The sequence below is a fragment of the Eschrichtius robustus genome, chromosome 11 (genome assembly GCF_028021215.1).
Source record: "Eschrichtius robustus isolate mEscRob2 chromosome 11, mEscRob2.pri, whole genome shotgun sequence".
In the NCBI taxonomy this organism is placed as follows: Eukaryota; Metazoa; Chordata; class Mammalia; order Artiodactyla; family Eschrichtiidae; genus Eschrichtius; species Eschrichtius robustus.
Genome location: NC_090834.1, coordinates 85,979,555 through 85,999,438, shown reverse-complemented (window position 1 = coordinate 85,999,438; position 19,884 = coordinate 85,979,555).

Here is a 19,884-nt window from a genome sequence, read left to right as displayed (position 1 = left end):
TTAAAATGACCTACCAAAGTAGCTCTGACCAGTAGAAGGAAGAAAAAAGCACTGGAAACATTGAAACACCAGCATGTTGTTGCCCTGGCTCCAGCGCTATCCCCCATCCCAATCTCTCATCTTGCTGCAGCTCCACTTCTAAGACAAACTGTTAATTTGTCGGTTCTGCAAACCTGCTTTGCATTTGCCAGACTGAATCCTCAAATGTTTTATTCATAGGTGAGGTTAGTTGGAAGTACATGAGAAAAATCAAATCTCATCTACCTGGTCCAAGTATACTTGGAGAAAAGTTCAATGTATAAAAATGTCCCTGGGGCTTCCCTGGTGGTGCAGTGGTTAAGAACCTGCCTGCCAATGCAGGGGACACGGGTTCGAGCCCTGGGCCGGGAAGATCCCACATGCCACGGAGCAACTCAGCCCGTGTGCCACAACTACTGAGCCTGCGCTCTAGAGCCCGCGAGCCACAACTACCGAGCCCGTGAGCCACAACTACTGAAGCCCGCGTGCCTAGAGCCCGTGCTCCGCGAGAGGAGAAGCCACCGCAATGAGAAGCCCGTGCACCGCAACTAAGAGTAGCCCCCGCTCGCCGCAACTAGAGAAAGCCCACGTGCAGCAACAAAGACCCAACGCAGCCAAAAACAAATAAATAAATAATTTTTAAAAATGTCCCTTCTTAATAGGGAGGTTCTTTTCTCTAGCTGTAGTCCTAGCCATGTAAAAAAAAATGTGTGTATAAATATATATTATTTCCCCTTTAATTTTATTCAATATAAATATGCGTTCATTTATTTATTTAACAAGCATTTACCAGTGCCTACCATTCGTGAGACATTGTATATGATACGTTCTGTAAAGACATGAACATTATGGAGCTTCAGGCTGTGCCTGCTTTTTACCTAACAAATATTTACTGAGCACATAACTAAGGGCCAAGAACTGTTGGATAGTGCTATGAACAATTTATCGGTTTTCTGCTCTCATAGAATTTATACTCTAGTGGTAGACACCAATAATAAAAGGAAACCTAAATAAAGTAAGAAAATTCCAGAAAGTGATATGAAAATAAAACAAAATAATAGAATATTAAGTAACCTGGGAAAGAGGGATGAGAGAAGGTGCAGGTGGTACAAGAAGATTCCTTTAAGAAGGTTTCCTGCGAGCTGAGTCTTACGGTCGTTTGCATTATTGTTCCCCAATTCTCTCCCTCTTTCCTATAAGAAGGTTAGGCATCCCCACCCTATGACTTGCAGCGTCTTCTGTAGGAGGAGTTTCCTTCCCTACCATGTTAATATCAAGCTTGGCGATGTGATATGCGTTGACCAATGAAATGGGAGCATGAGCAACAGTGTGGCAACTCCATGGTGAAGCTCTGATAACCAGCATTTGATTTCATCAGCTTGCTTGTTCTCCCTCTGCCATGAATTTGACATTTCCAGATTGGGTTTGCTCCTTGAACCCGGATCCTAGAATGAAGAAGATATGGGGGAGCAGATCCACAGTTAACTCACAGTTCATGGGTCAGCCATGCAATAAGCAAGCAATAAGACTTTGTCTTTTTGAGACACTATAATCTGGTAAAAGCTGACTAATATATACTGCTGAACAGTGAGAAAGAGCCAATTTTTAGAAGATCACGGAAAGATTGTGTGCGTGTGCGGGCGTGCATATGTGTGTGTGTGTGGCTGAGCATTCATTGGCGTGCTCAAGGAACACAAAGAAAACTAGTGTGGGTGGCACAAAATTGGAGATGACAAAGCAGAGGTAAGAAAGAAAGGGCCAGATGGTGTAAATTTTTGCAAGCCATGGTAAAGAGTTTGGACTATATAAGCTCTTGAAAAATTGGATAAAGAAAGTCAAAAAGTACAAACCTCCAGTTATAAGGTAAATAAGTACTAGGGATGTAATATACAGTATGATAAATATAATTAACATGCTGTGTTATATATGAAAGTTGTTAAGAAAGTAAATCCTAAGATTTCTCATCACAAAGAAAAAATTATCTTTCTTTTATTTTGTACGTATATGAAATGAGATATGTTCACTAAACTTATCGTGGTAATCATTTCATGATGTATATAAGTCAAATCATTGTGCTGTACACCTTAAACTTATACAGTGTTGTATGTCGATTATATCTCAAAAAAACTGGAAGGAAATAAATTTTAATAAAAATTATTTAAAAAATTTGAAGGACACAACAGTTGTCATTAAACCAATTTTCACTCATCATGTTATATTTCATGTTCAAATTTTTTGTTTTTAACTTATTTGACACTTACAGAAAGGTTGCAACAATAGCATGAAGTTTCCATGTAACCCTCACCTAGCTTCTCCTGTAAACATCTGACATAACCACAGTACACTAATCAGAACCAGGAAATTAACATTGGTAGAACACTATTAACTAAGCTACAGGCCTTATGTGAATTTCACCCATTTTCCCACTAATGTTGTCTCTGAGTTCCAGGATTTCATCCAGGATCTCACTTGAAATACCACATTGCAATTCTTATTTCTCCTTAGTCTCCTGCATTCTGTAACAGTTCTTCAGTTTTTTCCTTGGCTTTCATGACCGTGATACTTTGAAGAGTACTGATCAGATATTTTGTGTAGTATTTTGTAAAAAAAACAAAAACAAAAACAAAAACTTGGGTTTGTCTAATGTTTTCTTGTGATTGGAGTGAGGTTATGCATTTTTAGCAAGAATACCACAGAAATGATGTTGTGTCTTTCTCCTTGTGTCATATCATATCAAAGCGTTCATGATATGGATGTGTCTTTATTGCTAATGATGTTGATCCTGATTGCTTGGTAAGTTGGTGTCTGCTGCATTTCACCACTGTAAATTTACTATTTTTCCTTTTGTAGTTAGTAAAAGAACACATTTTGGTGATTTTCTATTTCCTTCCTCCCTTGGACATTTATTAACTATAATTCTACAGTAAGGAAGAGTTCTTCCTTATCCCTAATTTATTTATTTAACCAAAGACTTATTTATATCAGTGTGGCCACATATATATTTATTTTATTCTACAGATTATAATCCAATACTGTCATTGATTTCGTTGCTCAAATTGTTCCAGCTTTGGCCATGAGGCACTCCTTCAAGTAGGCTCTTGAACAAAAGGGAAATTTCAATAGGCTCCATGTTTTATTGAGCATTTCCTTATATACCAGTACCATAAGATGTTCAGGTTCATCTTGTGTTTTTCTTGACTCAGGCCTGGAATCAACCATTTCTCCTTGGAGCCCTCATTCCCTTCATTGTCAAATGGTGCTTAGAAACCAAGATCTCTTTTGTACTTTGCTTTTTAATGTAACAGTATGCCCTGGAAATCAACAGTATATTTTAAAATATGGGGGGAGGGGGAAGATGCCGTGTCTTATCAATCAGCTTAATCCTCTGCACCTATAACCTAAGTACATGATAACTCTGAATTACAGAAAAAATGTTTCAGTATCATGTGTCCTTTAAAGCACACTGTTGAAATTTAAACCTTTAAAATGTTCCTATTTTACATCCATCTGTATTTCTGGCAGAGGAGCAAGTATTTGAGATGAGACCACAGATGTGCAGACTCTGGGCAGTGTTCACCATTGTCAAGCTCAGCTTTCCTTGAAGGTCAGCAGGCCTGACATCTGACATGAAGTCAAGCAAATTGTCTCTCTATTTCCGCAGTTGGAAACTATGCACACTGATGGAAAAAACTGGAAACGACTGGCTGTGTTTGGTTTGGACAACTCATTCGAACGAGAGAGAGCCCAGCACGAGTTCTGCCCGAGTGATGTCTGAAAATCTGGCTCTTGCGTCTACCTTAACAGCCTACCTATTTCACTTTGACTGAAGTTCAGATGCATAAACCAAATATTTTTGCTTTGGCTTCTCTTGAGTCATATCAATCTACACCTCATCAAGAGTATGAAGTTTGGAAGAACAAAGAAATGATTGAGCGTCCTAAATTCAGCTGTTAATTTTGGCCTCTGAGAATGTCAAAGAAAGGACTTCTAGTTGTTTGTTTAATGGTTTTTCATTGGTACTTTCTGTGGTTAGAGGAATTTGAGTAAAAGGAGTTGTCTTTTTTATTGTCAATATGAAGAAATCACATCTACAAGTGCCAACTTTTAAATTTAGGGGTTTAAAAATTACACTTTTATAAAAGAAAACACTTATCCATAAAAGTAGATGTCAGTTAACATTTTAGGAGATTGATTTGTTTGAATATTGAGAAAGCCAATTATACTTTTATCTGTCAGTTAAAGAAATTTTTCTGTGTTTGTAGGATAATGTTTCAAAACCCAGTTTTAGCAGTGTATCTGCAAATGGAAAGATGAACAGCTTGAAAATTACATCTTCATGAAGAAAGAAAAAGGAGAGTTTAATTTAAGAGTTACAGCTTTTCAACCAAATCTGGAAATACTATATTCTTGTCTACTTCCATCAAGAACAGGGGAAATTCTCTCGATAGACAGGCCTTATATAAAATATCTATATCTCTAAGGAAAGAGTGTTAGAAATTAGAAAACCAAATTAACTGGATGATCTCCTTTACTCTCTACCTGCCCTTTGCATGCAGATACCTTGGTGTGGTCAAGCTCTGACTTCTAAACCTATTTAAGATACCCGTTTTGGCTCCAGAACAAATTTATTGTGCATAAGAAGAGTTTGTGAAGCATTAAAAGGGCAAGTGCCTGGGCTCCATCCCCAAAGACTTTGACTCAGTTGGGTCCTGAAATCTGTATTTTTAACCAGGGCTAGTAGTTAAGAAACTGTCTTATTTTGGAAGAGGCCAAAAAGATCATCTAGCTCACCCAGCTCATTTTACAAATGAAGATGCTGAGAGTAAGACAGAAGTTATTGCCAAATGCAATTTTTCAAAAAATTCATTCATTCAAAAGATATTTATGTATATGTATGGCTGAGTTGCTTTGCTGTGCACCTGAAACTATCACAACATTGTTAATCAGCTATACTCCAATATAAAATAAAAAGTTTAAAAAAAAGACATATTTAAGGGACACATGCTCAACACAGTAAGCAGTGGAAATACAGTGGCAAATTAGATAGGCTTGGGCCTTGCCTAGCGGGAAAATAGGGTTAATGGCAGAAGTAAGATTATGAGGTCTAAATTATGTCCCAAATCAGTGTTCCTGCCATTATGACACACAACTTTTGCCTTAATTTGGGTTGCCATTACAATCCCAGTAACTGAGAGAGACATAACATCATTGAAATGAGAGTTATCTTTCAAAATATTCCTGTGTTTAAGAAAGATGTTACATTTCCAATAGCTGTATCTCCTTACCCACTCTCACCCCTGGAAAGTTTCAGGGTTGCATTGAAATGTTAAGATCTGGAAAGCATCTGCCTCTTAACCACCTTCAATTTCTATAACCCACACTGGGGCTAAACTAATGTGAGCCCTAAATCCTAATGACGAGTTCATAACCTTTGCTGATAACCTTTGCTTATACTGAGGAAGGCAAGCCCTTCTGTGGTCAATTTTATGTAACTTTTACTTACAGAAAAATACCTTGTTTTGCTATCAAAGGGATAAGTACTGCAGAAACTGATGCTTAAAACAGTTCCTTCTCATTTTCCTTTGAAAGATGGCTTGGTTGATATATTCTGCATGGACTTGAAAGATTTGGGAGTGAAGCAAATCTCAAAATGAAGATTTTGGCATATTAAACCTCTGTTAGATATCAAAAGAGCTAAAAACTAAAAGCTGATTGTTTGGAGGTTAGTTTAAATTCCAAGGCTAAATATATGGTCTCACTATTGCTAACTCTAAAATCTGGACTAAATAAACATCCACTTTAAGGGTCTTTATCAAGACTCATTAGGTCCCATTTGTTTATTTTTGCTTTTATTTCTATTGCCTTGGGAGATTGACCTAAGAAAACACTGCTACGACTTATGTCAGAGAATGTTTTGCCTATGTTCTCTCCTAGGAGTTTTATGGTGTCATGTCTTATGTTTAAGTCTTTAAGCCATTTTGAGTTTATTTTTCTGTATGGAGTGAGGGTGTGTTCTAACTTCATTGATTTACATGTGGCTGTCCAGCTTTCCCAGCACCACTTGTTGAAGAGACTGTCTTTTCTCCATGGTATATTCTTGTCTCCTTTGTCAAAGATTAATTGACTGTAGGTGTGTGGGTTTATTTCTGGACTCTCTATTCTATTCCATTTATCCATGTGTCTGTTTTTGTGCCAATACCGTGTTGTTTGGATTACTGTAGCTTTGTAGTATTTTTTGAAGTCTGGGAGGGTTATGCTTCCAGCTTTGTTCTTTTTTCTCAGGATTGCTTTGGCAATTCCTAGTCTTTTGTGATTTCATATAAGTTTTAAGATTATTTGTTCTAGTTCTGTGAAAAATGACACAGGTAATTTGATAAGGAACACATTAAATCTGTAGATTGCTTTGGGTAGTATGGCCATTTTAACAATATTAATTCTTCCAATCCAAGAGTATGGGATATATTTCCATTTCTTTGAATCATCTTCAATTTCCTTTATCAATGTTTTATAGTTCTCAGCATATAAGTCATTCACTTCCTTGGTCAGGTTTATTTCTAAGTATTTTTTTATGGGATTTTGAAAGGGATTTTTTTTACTTTCCCTTTCTGCTATTTCATTCTTAATGTAAAGATTCATTTCTTAACATGTATCCCTGTCTTCGAGGCATTAGGTGCCCTATCAAATACTGTTGAATGAATGGTGAATTACAGTACCACAGTTTTCAGCAAATTTTAACAAAATTTCTGTTGAATGATTAGTTTAACATCTACCATTTAAGTTGTAGATTTCATTGTATGCTTATAGTGGAGATTTCTCAAGCATACTAATAATGGTATTAATTTTTAATTTCATATTAACTTAATAGATAATACAATCTATTAAAATAAATTTTAAACTTCAGATTGCTTCACTCTTTCCAATTAAATTGTCATTTGTACTTGAATACAATTTAGATGGAATTTGATACAAAATTTTTAAAAGGCCAAAGGCATGAGACAGTATTCCTTTTGGTATCATAAAGTTTCTTCTTAACCTTGCAAGTCTGATGAAAGTGGTATGGAAATTGTTCATGAACAGGCTTTCTCATTAGATTTTTGGCATCTCTACCTCAGTCTCAGCCAGAAGCCTGAAGAGCAAAGGCAAAATTGGAACATATTTATCTGAATATTTCAGAACATCCAATGAGGTTACTTCCAAAAGCTAAGGAAGGGTCATGGGGATTCTTTTTTCCCTGCTTCTTCTTCTTCTTCTATGAAAATCTTTCATTATCTAAATTCATTAGGAAAAAAATCGTTATCTCCAAATGTGCTTTATTTGTAGAATGTCGATGCAAAAACTTTTTGGTTGAGTTTCAGGTCCTGAAAACAATTGTGTTAAACACAGTGACCCTCCAAGTGCAATTTAAAGATCCCATGGCAATTTTCAAAAGGAGCAAGGATTAATCCCCAATCCTGGCCAATATCAATAAAACTGCCTCTAATTTCCACAGTCCCGTTTGAGCTACTGTCAAGAGCATAATAGGTTTCTCCCATTAGCATACATAGTTTCTCACTACCAGCGTTTAACTTATTACTTTGTAAAGCACTTTAAAGTCCTTTAAAATACCCCAAGTATGAAAACTGCTATTTAAAAACAATTCTCCACTGTTCTGCACTATATCAGAATAACCTAGCTAACCCACCTGAAATAACACTAATGACTCTTAAACTTGGGGTTTTACAAAAAGCCTTTTTTTCTCCACTAATTCCAAATAAAGTAGATGGCACCATGTAGATTACTTTCAACCCATATCTAATTAACATGCTATATCTTACACTTTTGTTTGAAAATGACCATGGGTGATGCAAGTCCCCTCCTTGACCACAAACATCTTGAGAGCGGGATCCACTTTTAATTTGTCTCCCCCAGAGCCAACCATGGTACCTTAGGAAAGTAGATAATAAACCTTTGGTATAAACATTATCATTTACTTGTTAGTCCTTTCAAGCATCTGTCCATTCATCTATACTTCATATGTGGAAGTCATGAGTCAGGAACTAAGGATAAAGAAATTTTTAAAATAAGTCAATATAAGATAAATAAATTGGTTGATTGGTTTTGTCCTCAGGAGCTCTTAGAATAATGTTGGAAAACAGAAATGAAAACAGAGAATAAAGTACAATCAAATTCATAAGAGTCCTAAGCAGAGGGTCTATGGCAACACAAAGAAGGAGTAACTGGAGCTTTATAGAGGATTTCCTGGTTGAGAGACACCTGAGGTGAGTCTTTAGGGGGGAGTGAATAGTAGCGATTCCAAGTAGAGGAAGAACATCCCATGCGGAAAGAAGAGAATAAGCAAAGGCTGGCTGCTCAGAGAACTGCAAGTATTCAGTATGACTAGAGCAGTATTCTCAGTGGCTGCAGGGCCACCCTCTAGGGGACACTTTGAAAAAGCAATGGGGATACTTTAGTACTAGGTCCCAATGATTGGTGGGTACTACTGGCCTGTAAAAGATAAAGAACCAGGGATGCTAAATGTTCTGTAATGGGCAGGGCAATCCCGCATAATGAAAAATTGTCCCAAGTTCTACACAAGTATGGAATGTCCCTTCAGACATTCATGTCAATGAAAAATTTATAACTCTCTTGGCTTAGAGCCTAACCCCACATTACATATAATACAAAATATGTTTTGCAGAGTTTTAATGTACATTGAATTTTACAGAAATGCAATCATCATGTAAATCAAGGAAAGATTATACTTTACTTTGTTTGGAACTTTATCAAGAGTCATTCACCATTTCAGAAAATAAAAAATGATGCAGAACACGTCTTGGTATCTGAGTTGTCAATTCAGCAACCTGTATCAATCCATATCTGTAGTTATCACAGTCAAGGTGATGTTATTTATAAGCACAAGCGTCTGATGACTTCATTAAGTCCAAGCATTTTATATTATTTTATTATTTATTACTTTCTTTTTATTTTTCCTTCATGTTATAATTAGGGCATTTAAAAAATTATTTGCACAGATAGATTTACTTTATGAGCTTCATTTCAGGATAGTAAAAGTGCGTTACAAAATGCTTGTTGTAACGAAGGGAGCTTTAGATTGCAGAGAAGAGAATGGGCTGATGTGTTGATCGCATCTCTTTCCCCAAAGACCTCAGTTGTTACACATGAACCTCTAATTGCCATGAGATGTTCCCAGTTGTAAGGATCTGATTATGGTTTAATGCTTGCTGGAAAAATAAATGAGCAAAATCAAGTTAGGGGACCACTTATTTTTCCCTGCATGAAACATTTTAATGTGATTTTACACTTATATTTACCTGGCTATTTCAGCAACGTAAAAAGCCTATCCCATCTCAGGGCCCTAGTGAATAAATTCAAGAGCTGTTTTTCTCTTAATTTTCCTAATTGGTCCTTCAGGATCATTCAGAGATGGTAGCAATAATACCAATACAAATAAGCTAGCATTTATTAAGCACCTACTACATACTAGGTACTATGCTAAGTATTTTCCATTGGTAATCTCCTATCCTCACAATTAACCTGTAAAGGTACATAATTTTATCATCTATTTTATAGATATGCAAACAGAATTAAGTGACTATTCTGAGGCCACACCAGACTTAAGTGGTAGAGGCAGGATCCAAGGCCAGATGTGCTGAAATCCAGAGCTCATAGTCTTTCCAGGAAAGTAAACTTTGCATATGCAAAAACAGTTTTTCTCTTCTGGATTTCTGTGGTTTCTCACATTTTAGACAGAGAAGATTTCAAATTGACAAACTGCAACACACAATTTGAGTCTATTCCCGCTTGAAGCTGTGGTGGGGAAATACCTAAGAAAGGAAACTTGACTACTCAACAATTGCTATATGACATCATGAGAAAATGACAAAATCACAGGCCACTCTCCGAAATGTCATGAAAGCATATAAGATACGAATATATTGGTGTTGGATTTGTCAATGGATAACTAACATTACTCAGAATTTGGAATCACTGAATAGGTGTTATTAGGTCTAACTCTGACATTGCCCAATATTGGCTGAAATATGGGACATGATTATGACATATAGAAAGAAGAGGTAGTGCCTGAGCATATTGTCCTTGGGAAGATAGTACTTTTTTCCTGATCTGTCTTTATTAAAAATGTATTGTAAAAAGAAAATGTAGCAGTAAAATCTTACCATGTGAAGTGACGGATTCCTTTACACCAGGAGTAAGTTACCCAACACATAGCCACTATGATAACTAGCCCCCTCTTCTTGTCAATAACGCTTCAAATAAAGATTTCAAGTTAGCTATGAAAGAGATCTGAGCAGTACTGGCTTTAAATTTGCTCTAATATACAGACTTTAAATGCCTGCTAAGTTTTACTTTGATTTCATTTTCTTTTGCTTTAAAAAGAAAAAAAGTCTCCTGGTTCATCTTCCTCATGATCATCACCACTATTCACATGTGGAGGCAGTGGCATTGAATAGAAAGATGGCTGGTTTTGGAACCAGAGAAATTTAGATTGCAATTCTGAGTCTAGATGGGAAGCCTGGAACAAGTCACTTTTTTTTCTTGCACTTCATTTTCCATATCTGTAAAGGGAGGATTATGCCACATATATAAAAAAACCATGCCAGGCATATAGCATGGGTTTGATAAACAGTAATTATCACTGAATATGGTGAGTGCCAAGGAGGGGAAGAGGTATAAAACATGGTCACTGCCCTTGAGCAGCCTAAAGTCTATTTGGAATAAAAGGACTCACACATAAATGATAATAGAATGTGGAATACACTAATTGCAAAATGAGTTAGACAATAACTATTGAAAGAATTCCCACAGACAGGAGCAGGAGGGCTTCATGGAGGAGGGGGGCCTGTGATAGGACTTAGAACATAGTCGGGAAAACAAGAAGGTGTTTCTAACAGCATGGCTGACATCCAGTGCTGGGGTCTAGAACCCCCAGTACTTTTAGGGATCCATGAAATCTTTTCATCTTAGTTGCTTTTAAAATCAGAAGAACGAAATGAATATAATAACAATGAATGTATAATAATCAACCCAACCTGGATTATATTTGTCTTTATACGAATACAGTCGTAAAATATTATTATTGAGATTTTTTTTTTTTTGGTGGACGAAGGAGCCCATGAAGGCAGATATGCCCAAGGTCCATGTACGTCATAATGCAGCCCTGCCAGAGAGGGGACTGGGAAACTTTTTCCAGAAATTTCTCTCACTCTGTTATTAGTTTACTCTTTGCTATAAATTGAATGTATCCCCCCCAAATTCATATACTGAAACCTAAGCACGTGTTTGTATTAAGAGGTGGGGCTTTGGGGAGGTGCTTAGGCAATGAAGGTGGAGTGCAACTGAATGATATTAGTGCCCTTATAAAAGAAACCCCAGGTTTAGCTCCTTCTACAATGTGAGGTTACAGTCTTCTAGAAAGCAGGCCCTCAGCACTCACCAAATCTGCCAGCACCATGGTACTGGGCTTCCCAGCTTCCAGAACTGTGAGAAATAAACTTTCTTTGTTTATAAACCACCAAGTTGATCCAGAACTAACATAATACTCAGCAGTGAAAATCTGAAAGCCTTCCCACTAAAATCTGGAACAAGACAAGGATGCCCACTCTCACCACTTCTATTCAACCTAGTATTGGAAATCCTAGCCACAACAGTCAAACAACAAAAAGAAATAAAAGGCATCCAGATTGGAGGAGAAGAGGTAAAATTGTCTTTATATGCAGATGACATCATGCTATATATAGAAAACTCTAAAGACTCCACACAGAAACTACTAGAACTGATAAAATAATTCAGTAAGGTAGCAGTATACAAGATAACATACAGAAATCTGTTGCATTTCTTTACACTAACAATGAAATAGCAGAAAGGGAAAGTAAAAAAAAAGCAATCCCTTTTCAAATTGCATCAGAAAAATAAAATACTTAGGAATAAATCTCACCAAGGAGGTGAAAGACTTATATGCTGAAACCTATTGATAAAACATTGATAAAGGAAATTGAAGATGATTCAAAGAAATGGAATGATAACCCATGCTCTTGGATTGGAAGAATTCATATTCTTAAAAGGCCCATACTGTCCAAAGCAATCTACAGACTTAATGTGATCTCAATCAAATTACCCATGACTTTTTTCACAGAACTAGAACAAATAATCCTAAAATTTATATGAAACCACAAAAGACCCAGAATTGCCAAAGCGATCCTGAGGAAAAAGAACAAAGTTGGAGGCATAGCCCTCCCAGACTTCAGACAATACTACAAAGCTACAGTAATCAAAACAGCATGGTATTGGCACAAAAATAGACATATGGATGAATGGAACAGAATAGAAAGTCCAGAAATAAACGCACACACCTACAGTCAATTAATCGTCAGCAAAGGAGGCAAGAATATACAATGGAGAAAAGACAGTCTCTTCAACAAGTGGTGTTAGGAAAGCTAGACAGCTGCATGTAAATCAATGAAGTTAGAACACATCCTCACTCCATATGCAAAAATAAACTCAAAGTGGCTTAAAGACTTAAATATAAGACACGACATCATAAAACTCCTAGAAAAGAAAATAGGCAAAACATTCTCTGATATAAATCATTGCAATGTTTTCTTAGGTCAATCTCCCAAGGCAATAGAAATAAAAGCAAAAATAAACAAATGAGGCCTAATCAAACTTATAAGCTTTTGCACAGCAAAGGAAACCATAAGCAAAATGAAAACACAACCTATGGACTGGGAGAAAATATTTACAAATGTTGTGACTGATAAACGACCCAATCGAAAAATGGGCAGAAGACCTAAATAGACATGTCCCCAAAGAAGACATACAGATGGCCAATAGGCACATGAAAAGATATTTAACATTGCTAATTATTAGAGAAATGTGAATCAACACTACAATGAGGTACCACCTCACACTAATCCGAGTGGCCATCATTAAAAAGTCTACAAAAAACAAATGCCAGAGACGGTATGGAGAAAAGGGAACCCTCCTTCACTGTTGGTGGGAATGTAAATTGATTCAGACACTATAGAAAACAGTATGGGGGTTCCTTAAAAAACTAAAATTAGAGTTTCCATATGATCCAGCAATCCCACTCCTGGGCATATATCTGGATGAAACTATAATTCAAAAAGATACATGCACCCCGCTGTTCACAGAAGCACTATTTACAGTAGTCAAGGTATGGAATCAACCTGAATGTCCATCAACAGACAAACTGATAAAGAAGATGTGTATATATATACACTATGGAATACTACTCAGCCATAAAAAAGAATGAAATAATGCCATTTGCAGCAACATGGATGGACCTAGAAATTATCATACTAAGTGAAGTAAATCATAAAGAGAAAGACAAATACCATATGATATCACTTATATGAGGAATCTAAAATATGACACAAATGAACTTATTTATGAAACAGAAACAAACTCACAGACATAGAAAACAAACTAATGGTTACCAAAGGGGAAAGGGGATGGGGGAGGGATAAATTAGGCGTTTGGGATTAGCAGATACAAAATACTATATATATAAAATAGATAAACAACAAGATCCTACTGTATAGCACAGGGAATTATATTCAATATCCTATAATAAACCATAATGGAAACAAATATGAAAAAGAAGATATATATGTATGTATAACTGAATCATTTTGCTGTACACCAGAAACTAACACAACATTTTAAATCAACAATACTTCAATAAAAAAAAATTTTTTAAAGACCACCCAGTTTTTGCTTTTGTTATAGTAGCCCAAATGGGCTAAGACTCTCTTCAAGGTGTTTGTGAATCAAACCAAAAGCAACAGTACGTTATATAACAAAACCGACTATTATTCTAAAGAAAGGTTTTAATAGCACACAAGATTCCCTCTCTTTCAGTTCATCAAACCTTACTTGTCAGTTTACCTCATAAAAATCTTCCACACTTATTCTGGATTCCCAAGGGCTCCAGAGGCAAGCTCTTCAATCCACGGGGATCCAGAAAGATGCGCCCCCTCTTTGTGCCTGTGTGTTCTTGGTCTGTCACCAGATGCTCACTTAGACTTATGTCACTAATTCCTTTCCTACAGAAAAAGTAAAGGGGCAGTCAGAGCCGCTGGCTGGAGTCCCTGAGCCCCTACCTAGATTATTTACTACCACTGGGAAAGAGACAGTCATATCATCCACTGGAGAAAGGAAGAAAAACTAAATTTCAGAATTCTTCTTGTTTTATGTAAAGAGCTCAAAGTTATCTATCTTGTTTCCTACTTGGTTTCAAAAAGGAGTATTATGCTTCCCCACTTACTGTTCCCAAATACAAATAATATCAATAAATTGATAAGTGGGTTGCATAAATCAGAATCTTGTGTCTGAATTCTTTCTAGGTAAGAATCATAGAATTTCAGAGTCAGATGAAATCACAAGCACTATCAAATCCAATCATTTTATTCTGTTTCTGTCTCTAAGCTTATAACTAACTAAATATCCATCACCAGATTTTCACCTCTTATTCTTCCATCCAACCTTGTCCTCTTAGGCTGTGATGATCTTCCTTAAGATATTTTGTGTTTTCTTTTCTTTTCCCTACCTTGTAATGATGGCATTCACCAGGTTTTTGTGTTTTTTCATTTTAAAAATAATTCTATCCACTTTTGAGGAGAACTTCCAAGTTGTCCTTGCCTCAGCAGGTCAGGGGATGTCAGCACATGACCAGAGTTTGGAGCTCATCTTAAAATAAAATTATTTTTTTAACTTTACTTTTTATTAATTTTTATTGGAGCATAGTTGCTTTACAATGTTGTGCCAGTTTCTGCTGTACAGCGAAGTGAATCAGCTATATATATATACATATATCCCCTCTTTTTTGGATTTCCTTCCCATTTAGGTCACCACAAAGCACTGAGTAGAGTTCCCTGTGCTATATAGTAGGTTCTCATTAGTTATCTATTTTTCACATAGTAGTGTATATATGTCAATCCCAATCTCCCAATTCAGCCCACCCCTTCCTTATCCCCTGGTATCCATACATCTGTTCTCTATATATGTGTCTCTATTTCTGCTTTGCAAATAAGATCATCTATACCATTTTTCTAGATTCCACATATATGCATTAATATGCGTTATTTGTTTTTCCCTTTCTGACTTACTTCACTCTGTATGACAGTCTCTAGGTCCATCCACATCTCTGTAAATGACCCAATTTCATTCCTTTTTATGGCTGAGTAATATTCCATTGTATATATGTACCACATCTTCTTTATCTTAACTTTATTTTTTCTTAATGTTATGAAACTGCAGGTCAACCTTCTGCAAAAGTTGTAGGCCAATTTTTTTTCTCCTAAAATTTTTATTTCTTCAATATAATCAATGAAGGATGAAATTAAGAAACTCTTGATTTTATGAATGGTTGCTCATAGGCCCAGTCTTACCAGTGGATTTTACACTTTCTTTGATGATAGGTTTGGAATTTATTCTCTGACATAGGATGATTCACACTTCTGCACACTGGAAGATTCTGCATTTGGGAGACTTTGAAAATGTCCTTCCATCCGATGAAAGAGCATTTTTTTATCAATTAAATGTGACAAGGTGAGCTCTTCTGGAATACAACTAATTCTAAAGCTCTAGTCTCTATAAAACTGCTATCAAACACATAATGGCTATTGAATGGACTGCATGGCTTTAACAGTTTGTAAAATAAAATATAAAATGCAATACATAATAAAATTCACTTTTATTTAGTAATCTGGTATGTGGTACAGTAAGATGGTATGATAAAATAATTATGGGATTTGGAGTTAAAAGATCTGGGTTCGAAAAAAAACAAAAAGATCTGGGTTCGAGCATCCTCTTCAGAAGACTTACTTCTTTGAGACTCAGTTTCCTTAGTTGCAATGTTGGAAGGATGATAATACTGATAATAATACATCATCAGTTTGGCAACAGAGAACTTTTCATATATTAAGTATAAAATGTTATGCAAATATTTCCCTTCTATCTCATTGCATAAGTAGCTCATAATTTTCTTTATTGAAGTGCTATGAATTCTTTGAATATGGGAAGAATACTGAGATAAGTGGCTCTATATCCATTCTGATCATTTCTATTATTTCTGACCTTTATATTTATTCACTAAGGAAAAAAATTATCTTTGTTCACTTGACTCAGTAAATTAGCTTGTCTCATCTCTACTACACTGGCACATAAAAGATGCTCAAAAAGTGTTTGCTGGAATGTTGACAAATGTTATGAAATTCCAGTGGAACACCCAGAAAATGTTAGTGATGAAAATAAACACAAGAAACTCATGGTAAAGAAAGTACTGAACAGAGGTAGAAAATCTGGGTGAAAAGATGAAAACCAAGGCATTCATGAGATTTGCCAGGAAGGAGTCACTGCTCTCTAGAGGAGGCCCAGGAGAAGTCTCTCCATCCTCAGTAGGGAGGTATCTGGTTCTGATTTCCTCCTTCTTCTGACACAACATCTATGGCCAGCTTCTCAGCGGCTCATTGATAGCTGACTTGCTTCCCTCTCTCTGTCCTGTTTAGTTTTCATTTCTCTTATTTCCTCCTGCCTCTTATCATCTTTCTGCTGCCTTCCTCTTATCTGTCCTTCTTCTCTCTTTCCTTCATTGTCTATGAGTGTGTGCATGTTCATCTCTGTATGTTGTATAGGGATACACATGCACACACATTCAGACAAACTACACTGACAAAGAAAACTTTTGAATTCAACCAAATTTCATTTAAGGAATAACTGGCTGATATTGCAATAAGATAATGTTTTATCTATGAACTATTGTTTTGCTTTCAATTTCTGGATACTTTTTCCATCCAAGCAGCTGCTAAGGTATTCTAGACTTCCTGCATTAGGGAAGGGAAAATACAGCTAATGAGTCAGGTTTTTGCAGAAGTCTTGGCATAGCTGGTAGATTTGGAAGAATACATAATCGGTCAAAGTTGGATTTTTTCCTCCAGTCCAGAGTTGATAAAGGGCTGGGGAAAGAAAAGAGCATAAGAGGGAAAGTACAAAGTATAAGTTTTGGCAGGGTCCCAACATGATGCCATCAAGAGGACAAAATAACAGAATCTCCTAAGTTTTGTGATCTGAGAGCAGAAGGGACATTTGCACCCTTTTTCTGTGTAGGGTTAAGCAAAGGAGCAAATGGGTAGAAAAGCCCTCCAGTCAATATTGGCAGGGACAGTAAAACAGAAATGGCTGAGTATATTAGTTTCATATTGCTGCCTTAATGAATTACCACAAACTTAGTGACTTAAATCAACGAAAATTTCTTCTTTTACAGTTACAGAGCTCAGAGTTTCAAATAGGGTCTCAGTAGGCTAAAATCAAGGTGTTTGCAGGACTGCATTTCTTTCTGAAGGCTCTCAAGTCTTTTCCAGCTTCCCGAGGCTGCCTGCCTTCCTTTACTTGTGGTCCCTTTCCTCTATTTTCAAAGCCAGCAATGGCCAGTCAAGTCTTTCTCACACTGAATCACTAACGCCGACTATTCTACCTCCCTCTTCCATATTTAAGGACTTTTATGATTACACTAAACCTCTCTGAATAATCCAGGATAATCTCCCTATTTTAAGTTCAACTGATTGACAACCTTATTCCTCCTGCAACCTTAATTCCCTTTTGATATGAAACATAACATAAATACAGATTCTGGGGATCCAGACAGGGACGTCTTCAGGAAGCCATTATTCTGCCAACCACAGCTGTGCTGTTTGTGATGACTGACACAACTCCACTGGGTGTCTAAGGTATCACAGGGAACAGCAAAATGTTTCTTCCTCATACACTTGAGAATAGCATGGACATGGCATGGGGTAGGTACTGGAGGTCCTCCAGAGAGACTGGAGGTGCCCAGAGAGGTTGTACTGTCAAACTCAGGAGAATATAGCAGGATATTTATACAATGGACCAGGGACTAGGAATGAAAAACCAGATACCATGTTCATTTCAGTGGCTTCCAGCACAGAAAGATGGCGGCCAAGAAACAGATGCCTTTTTTCTCCTGACTCCAATGACTTTATGATACATAGTGCCTTGATGCCCCTACCTTCCCCCTGTAAACTTGAATGCAACCTCAGGGAGAAAAGAAATGGGAAACCTCAAATTAACTGAGTTTCCCTAGAATTGACTAAGACTAATTTTCCACTATCAATAGATTGGGGCCTCTACATATAAATTAGGTACATTTGTAGGGGTATAAAAGGCATATTTCACATTTGAGTTTATTGTCTGATATTTAATGCACATTAAACTTTCAACACTTTTTAAATTAGAATGAGCATTTTTGCTTTCTTTTGTAAAACCATTGTGTGTGTGTGTTCTCAGCTGTGCTTGTACTTCTTCTCACATTCAAACTTTAGAGACAAAGATCTGGGGTGACAGACCCCAGAGCAGAACCCTGTGTCCCATGGTGTCATTATCTCCTTCCCCGTTTCATTTCAAAATGGATTACTTTACCAAAGAAGAGATTTTTCCCTTCAACATATACTTCTATTTCTAGTCCCCTTGGGTTATCTTAGAATGGTAAAGTTGAGACCTTCCCTCCCAGAAAAATTTTTTTTTCAAAACCACTGCCTTTCCCAGAGCTCATGTGAAAGAACTTCTTTAAAGGACCGTATTTTGCCATCCACATGGAATTTTGCCTTAAGAAATGTCAGGGGAGAAGATAATCATGGCTATGATTATCTGCTAGGAGTTTTATACATTCTCTCTAATTCCCACAACAACACTTAAAATAGATATTATTATCCCCAATTTACTTATGAGAAAATTGAGATCCATAAAGGCACCTCACTTATGCAAGGTGCATTAGCTTAGGTCCCCCCCTAAAGCGGAGCCTGATACAAAGGCTTATGTGCAGGTAGTTTATTTGCGAAGTGAGCCAGGGAACCAGGCTGAGGGACACCAGGAATGGGACAGGGAAGAAGGAAAAGCCAATACAAGGATGCATTATGAAGTCGGCCACCTCCAAAGTGGACAGAGCTTGACTCGGCAGGGCCCTTCCAAGGAGGTCTGTGAGTGTGTCATAGAACTGTGCACCTGGGTTTGGAAAGGAAGAAGAATTTATCATTTTCTACCCTGACAGGTCAAGGTGGTCCCACAGGTGCTAGCTCCTGTGCCCTTCTAGTTTTGCATATACAAAGCCAAGAGTATTCCCATGTGTGCCCCACAGCTAAGCCCTAGGGTAAGAAGCTAGAGATATGGGTGGAGTGCGGCAACGCACTGTCCTGTTTCACCTGTGCAAAGCTGGCTGAAGCCTGTGCAAAGTGGCCAGGACAGCAGTGGCTAAACAAGAGGTGGGGCTGGGAGGATGTGAAATGATACACAGAGGTGGCTAATACTCAAGGTCATAAGGCTATTCAATACTTGAAATCAGGCCTGCATGACTGCAAGACCTGGATGCCTTACATAATTCAGATGAGTGCCCAAGAAGAGATTTGGCTTTGTGTTACTAAAGCCTGAGTTTATTACGCTTGGCAATTAGACAAGGGTCTGGTATTGATTTTACACTATATCAGAAGTGGACCATTATACAGTCACTCTTGGTATATCTGAGGGCATGAATTCTTTCCCCATTAACCTCAAAAATGGGTCTGAAAACAAATACGTTAAATATAGGATTCCAGAACAGCGCTATCAAGCAAAAAATAAGGTGAGCCACATGTGCAATTTTAAATTTTTCAGTAGCCACATGAAAAAATGAAAACAGAAACAAGTGAAATTAATTTTCATAATCTATTTTATTTAACCCACTGTTTTCAAAGTATTATTGTTTCAACATGTAATCAATAAAAAATGATTGTTGAGATATTTTCCATTCTTTTTCTGTGATACTAAGTCTTCAAAATC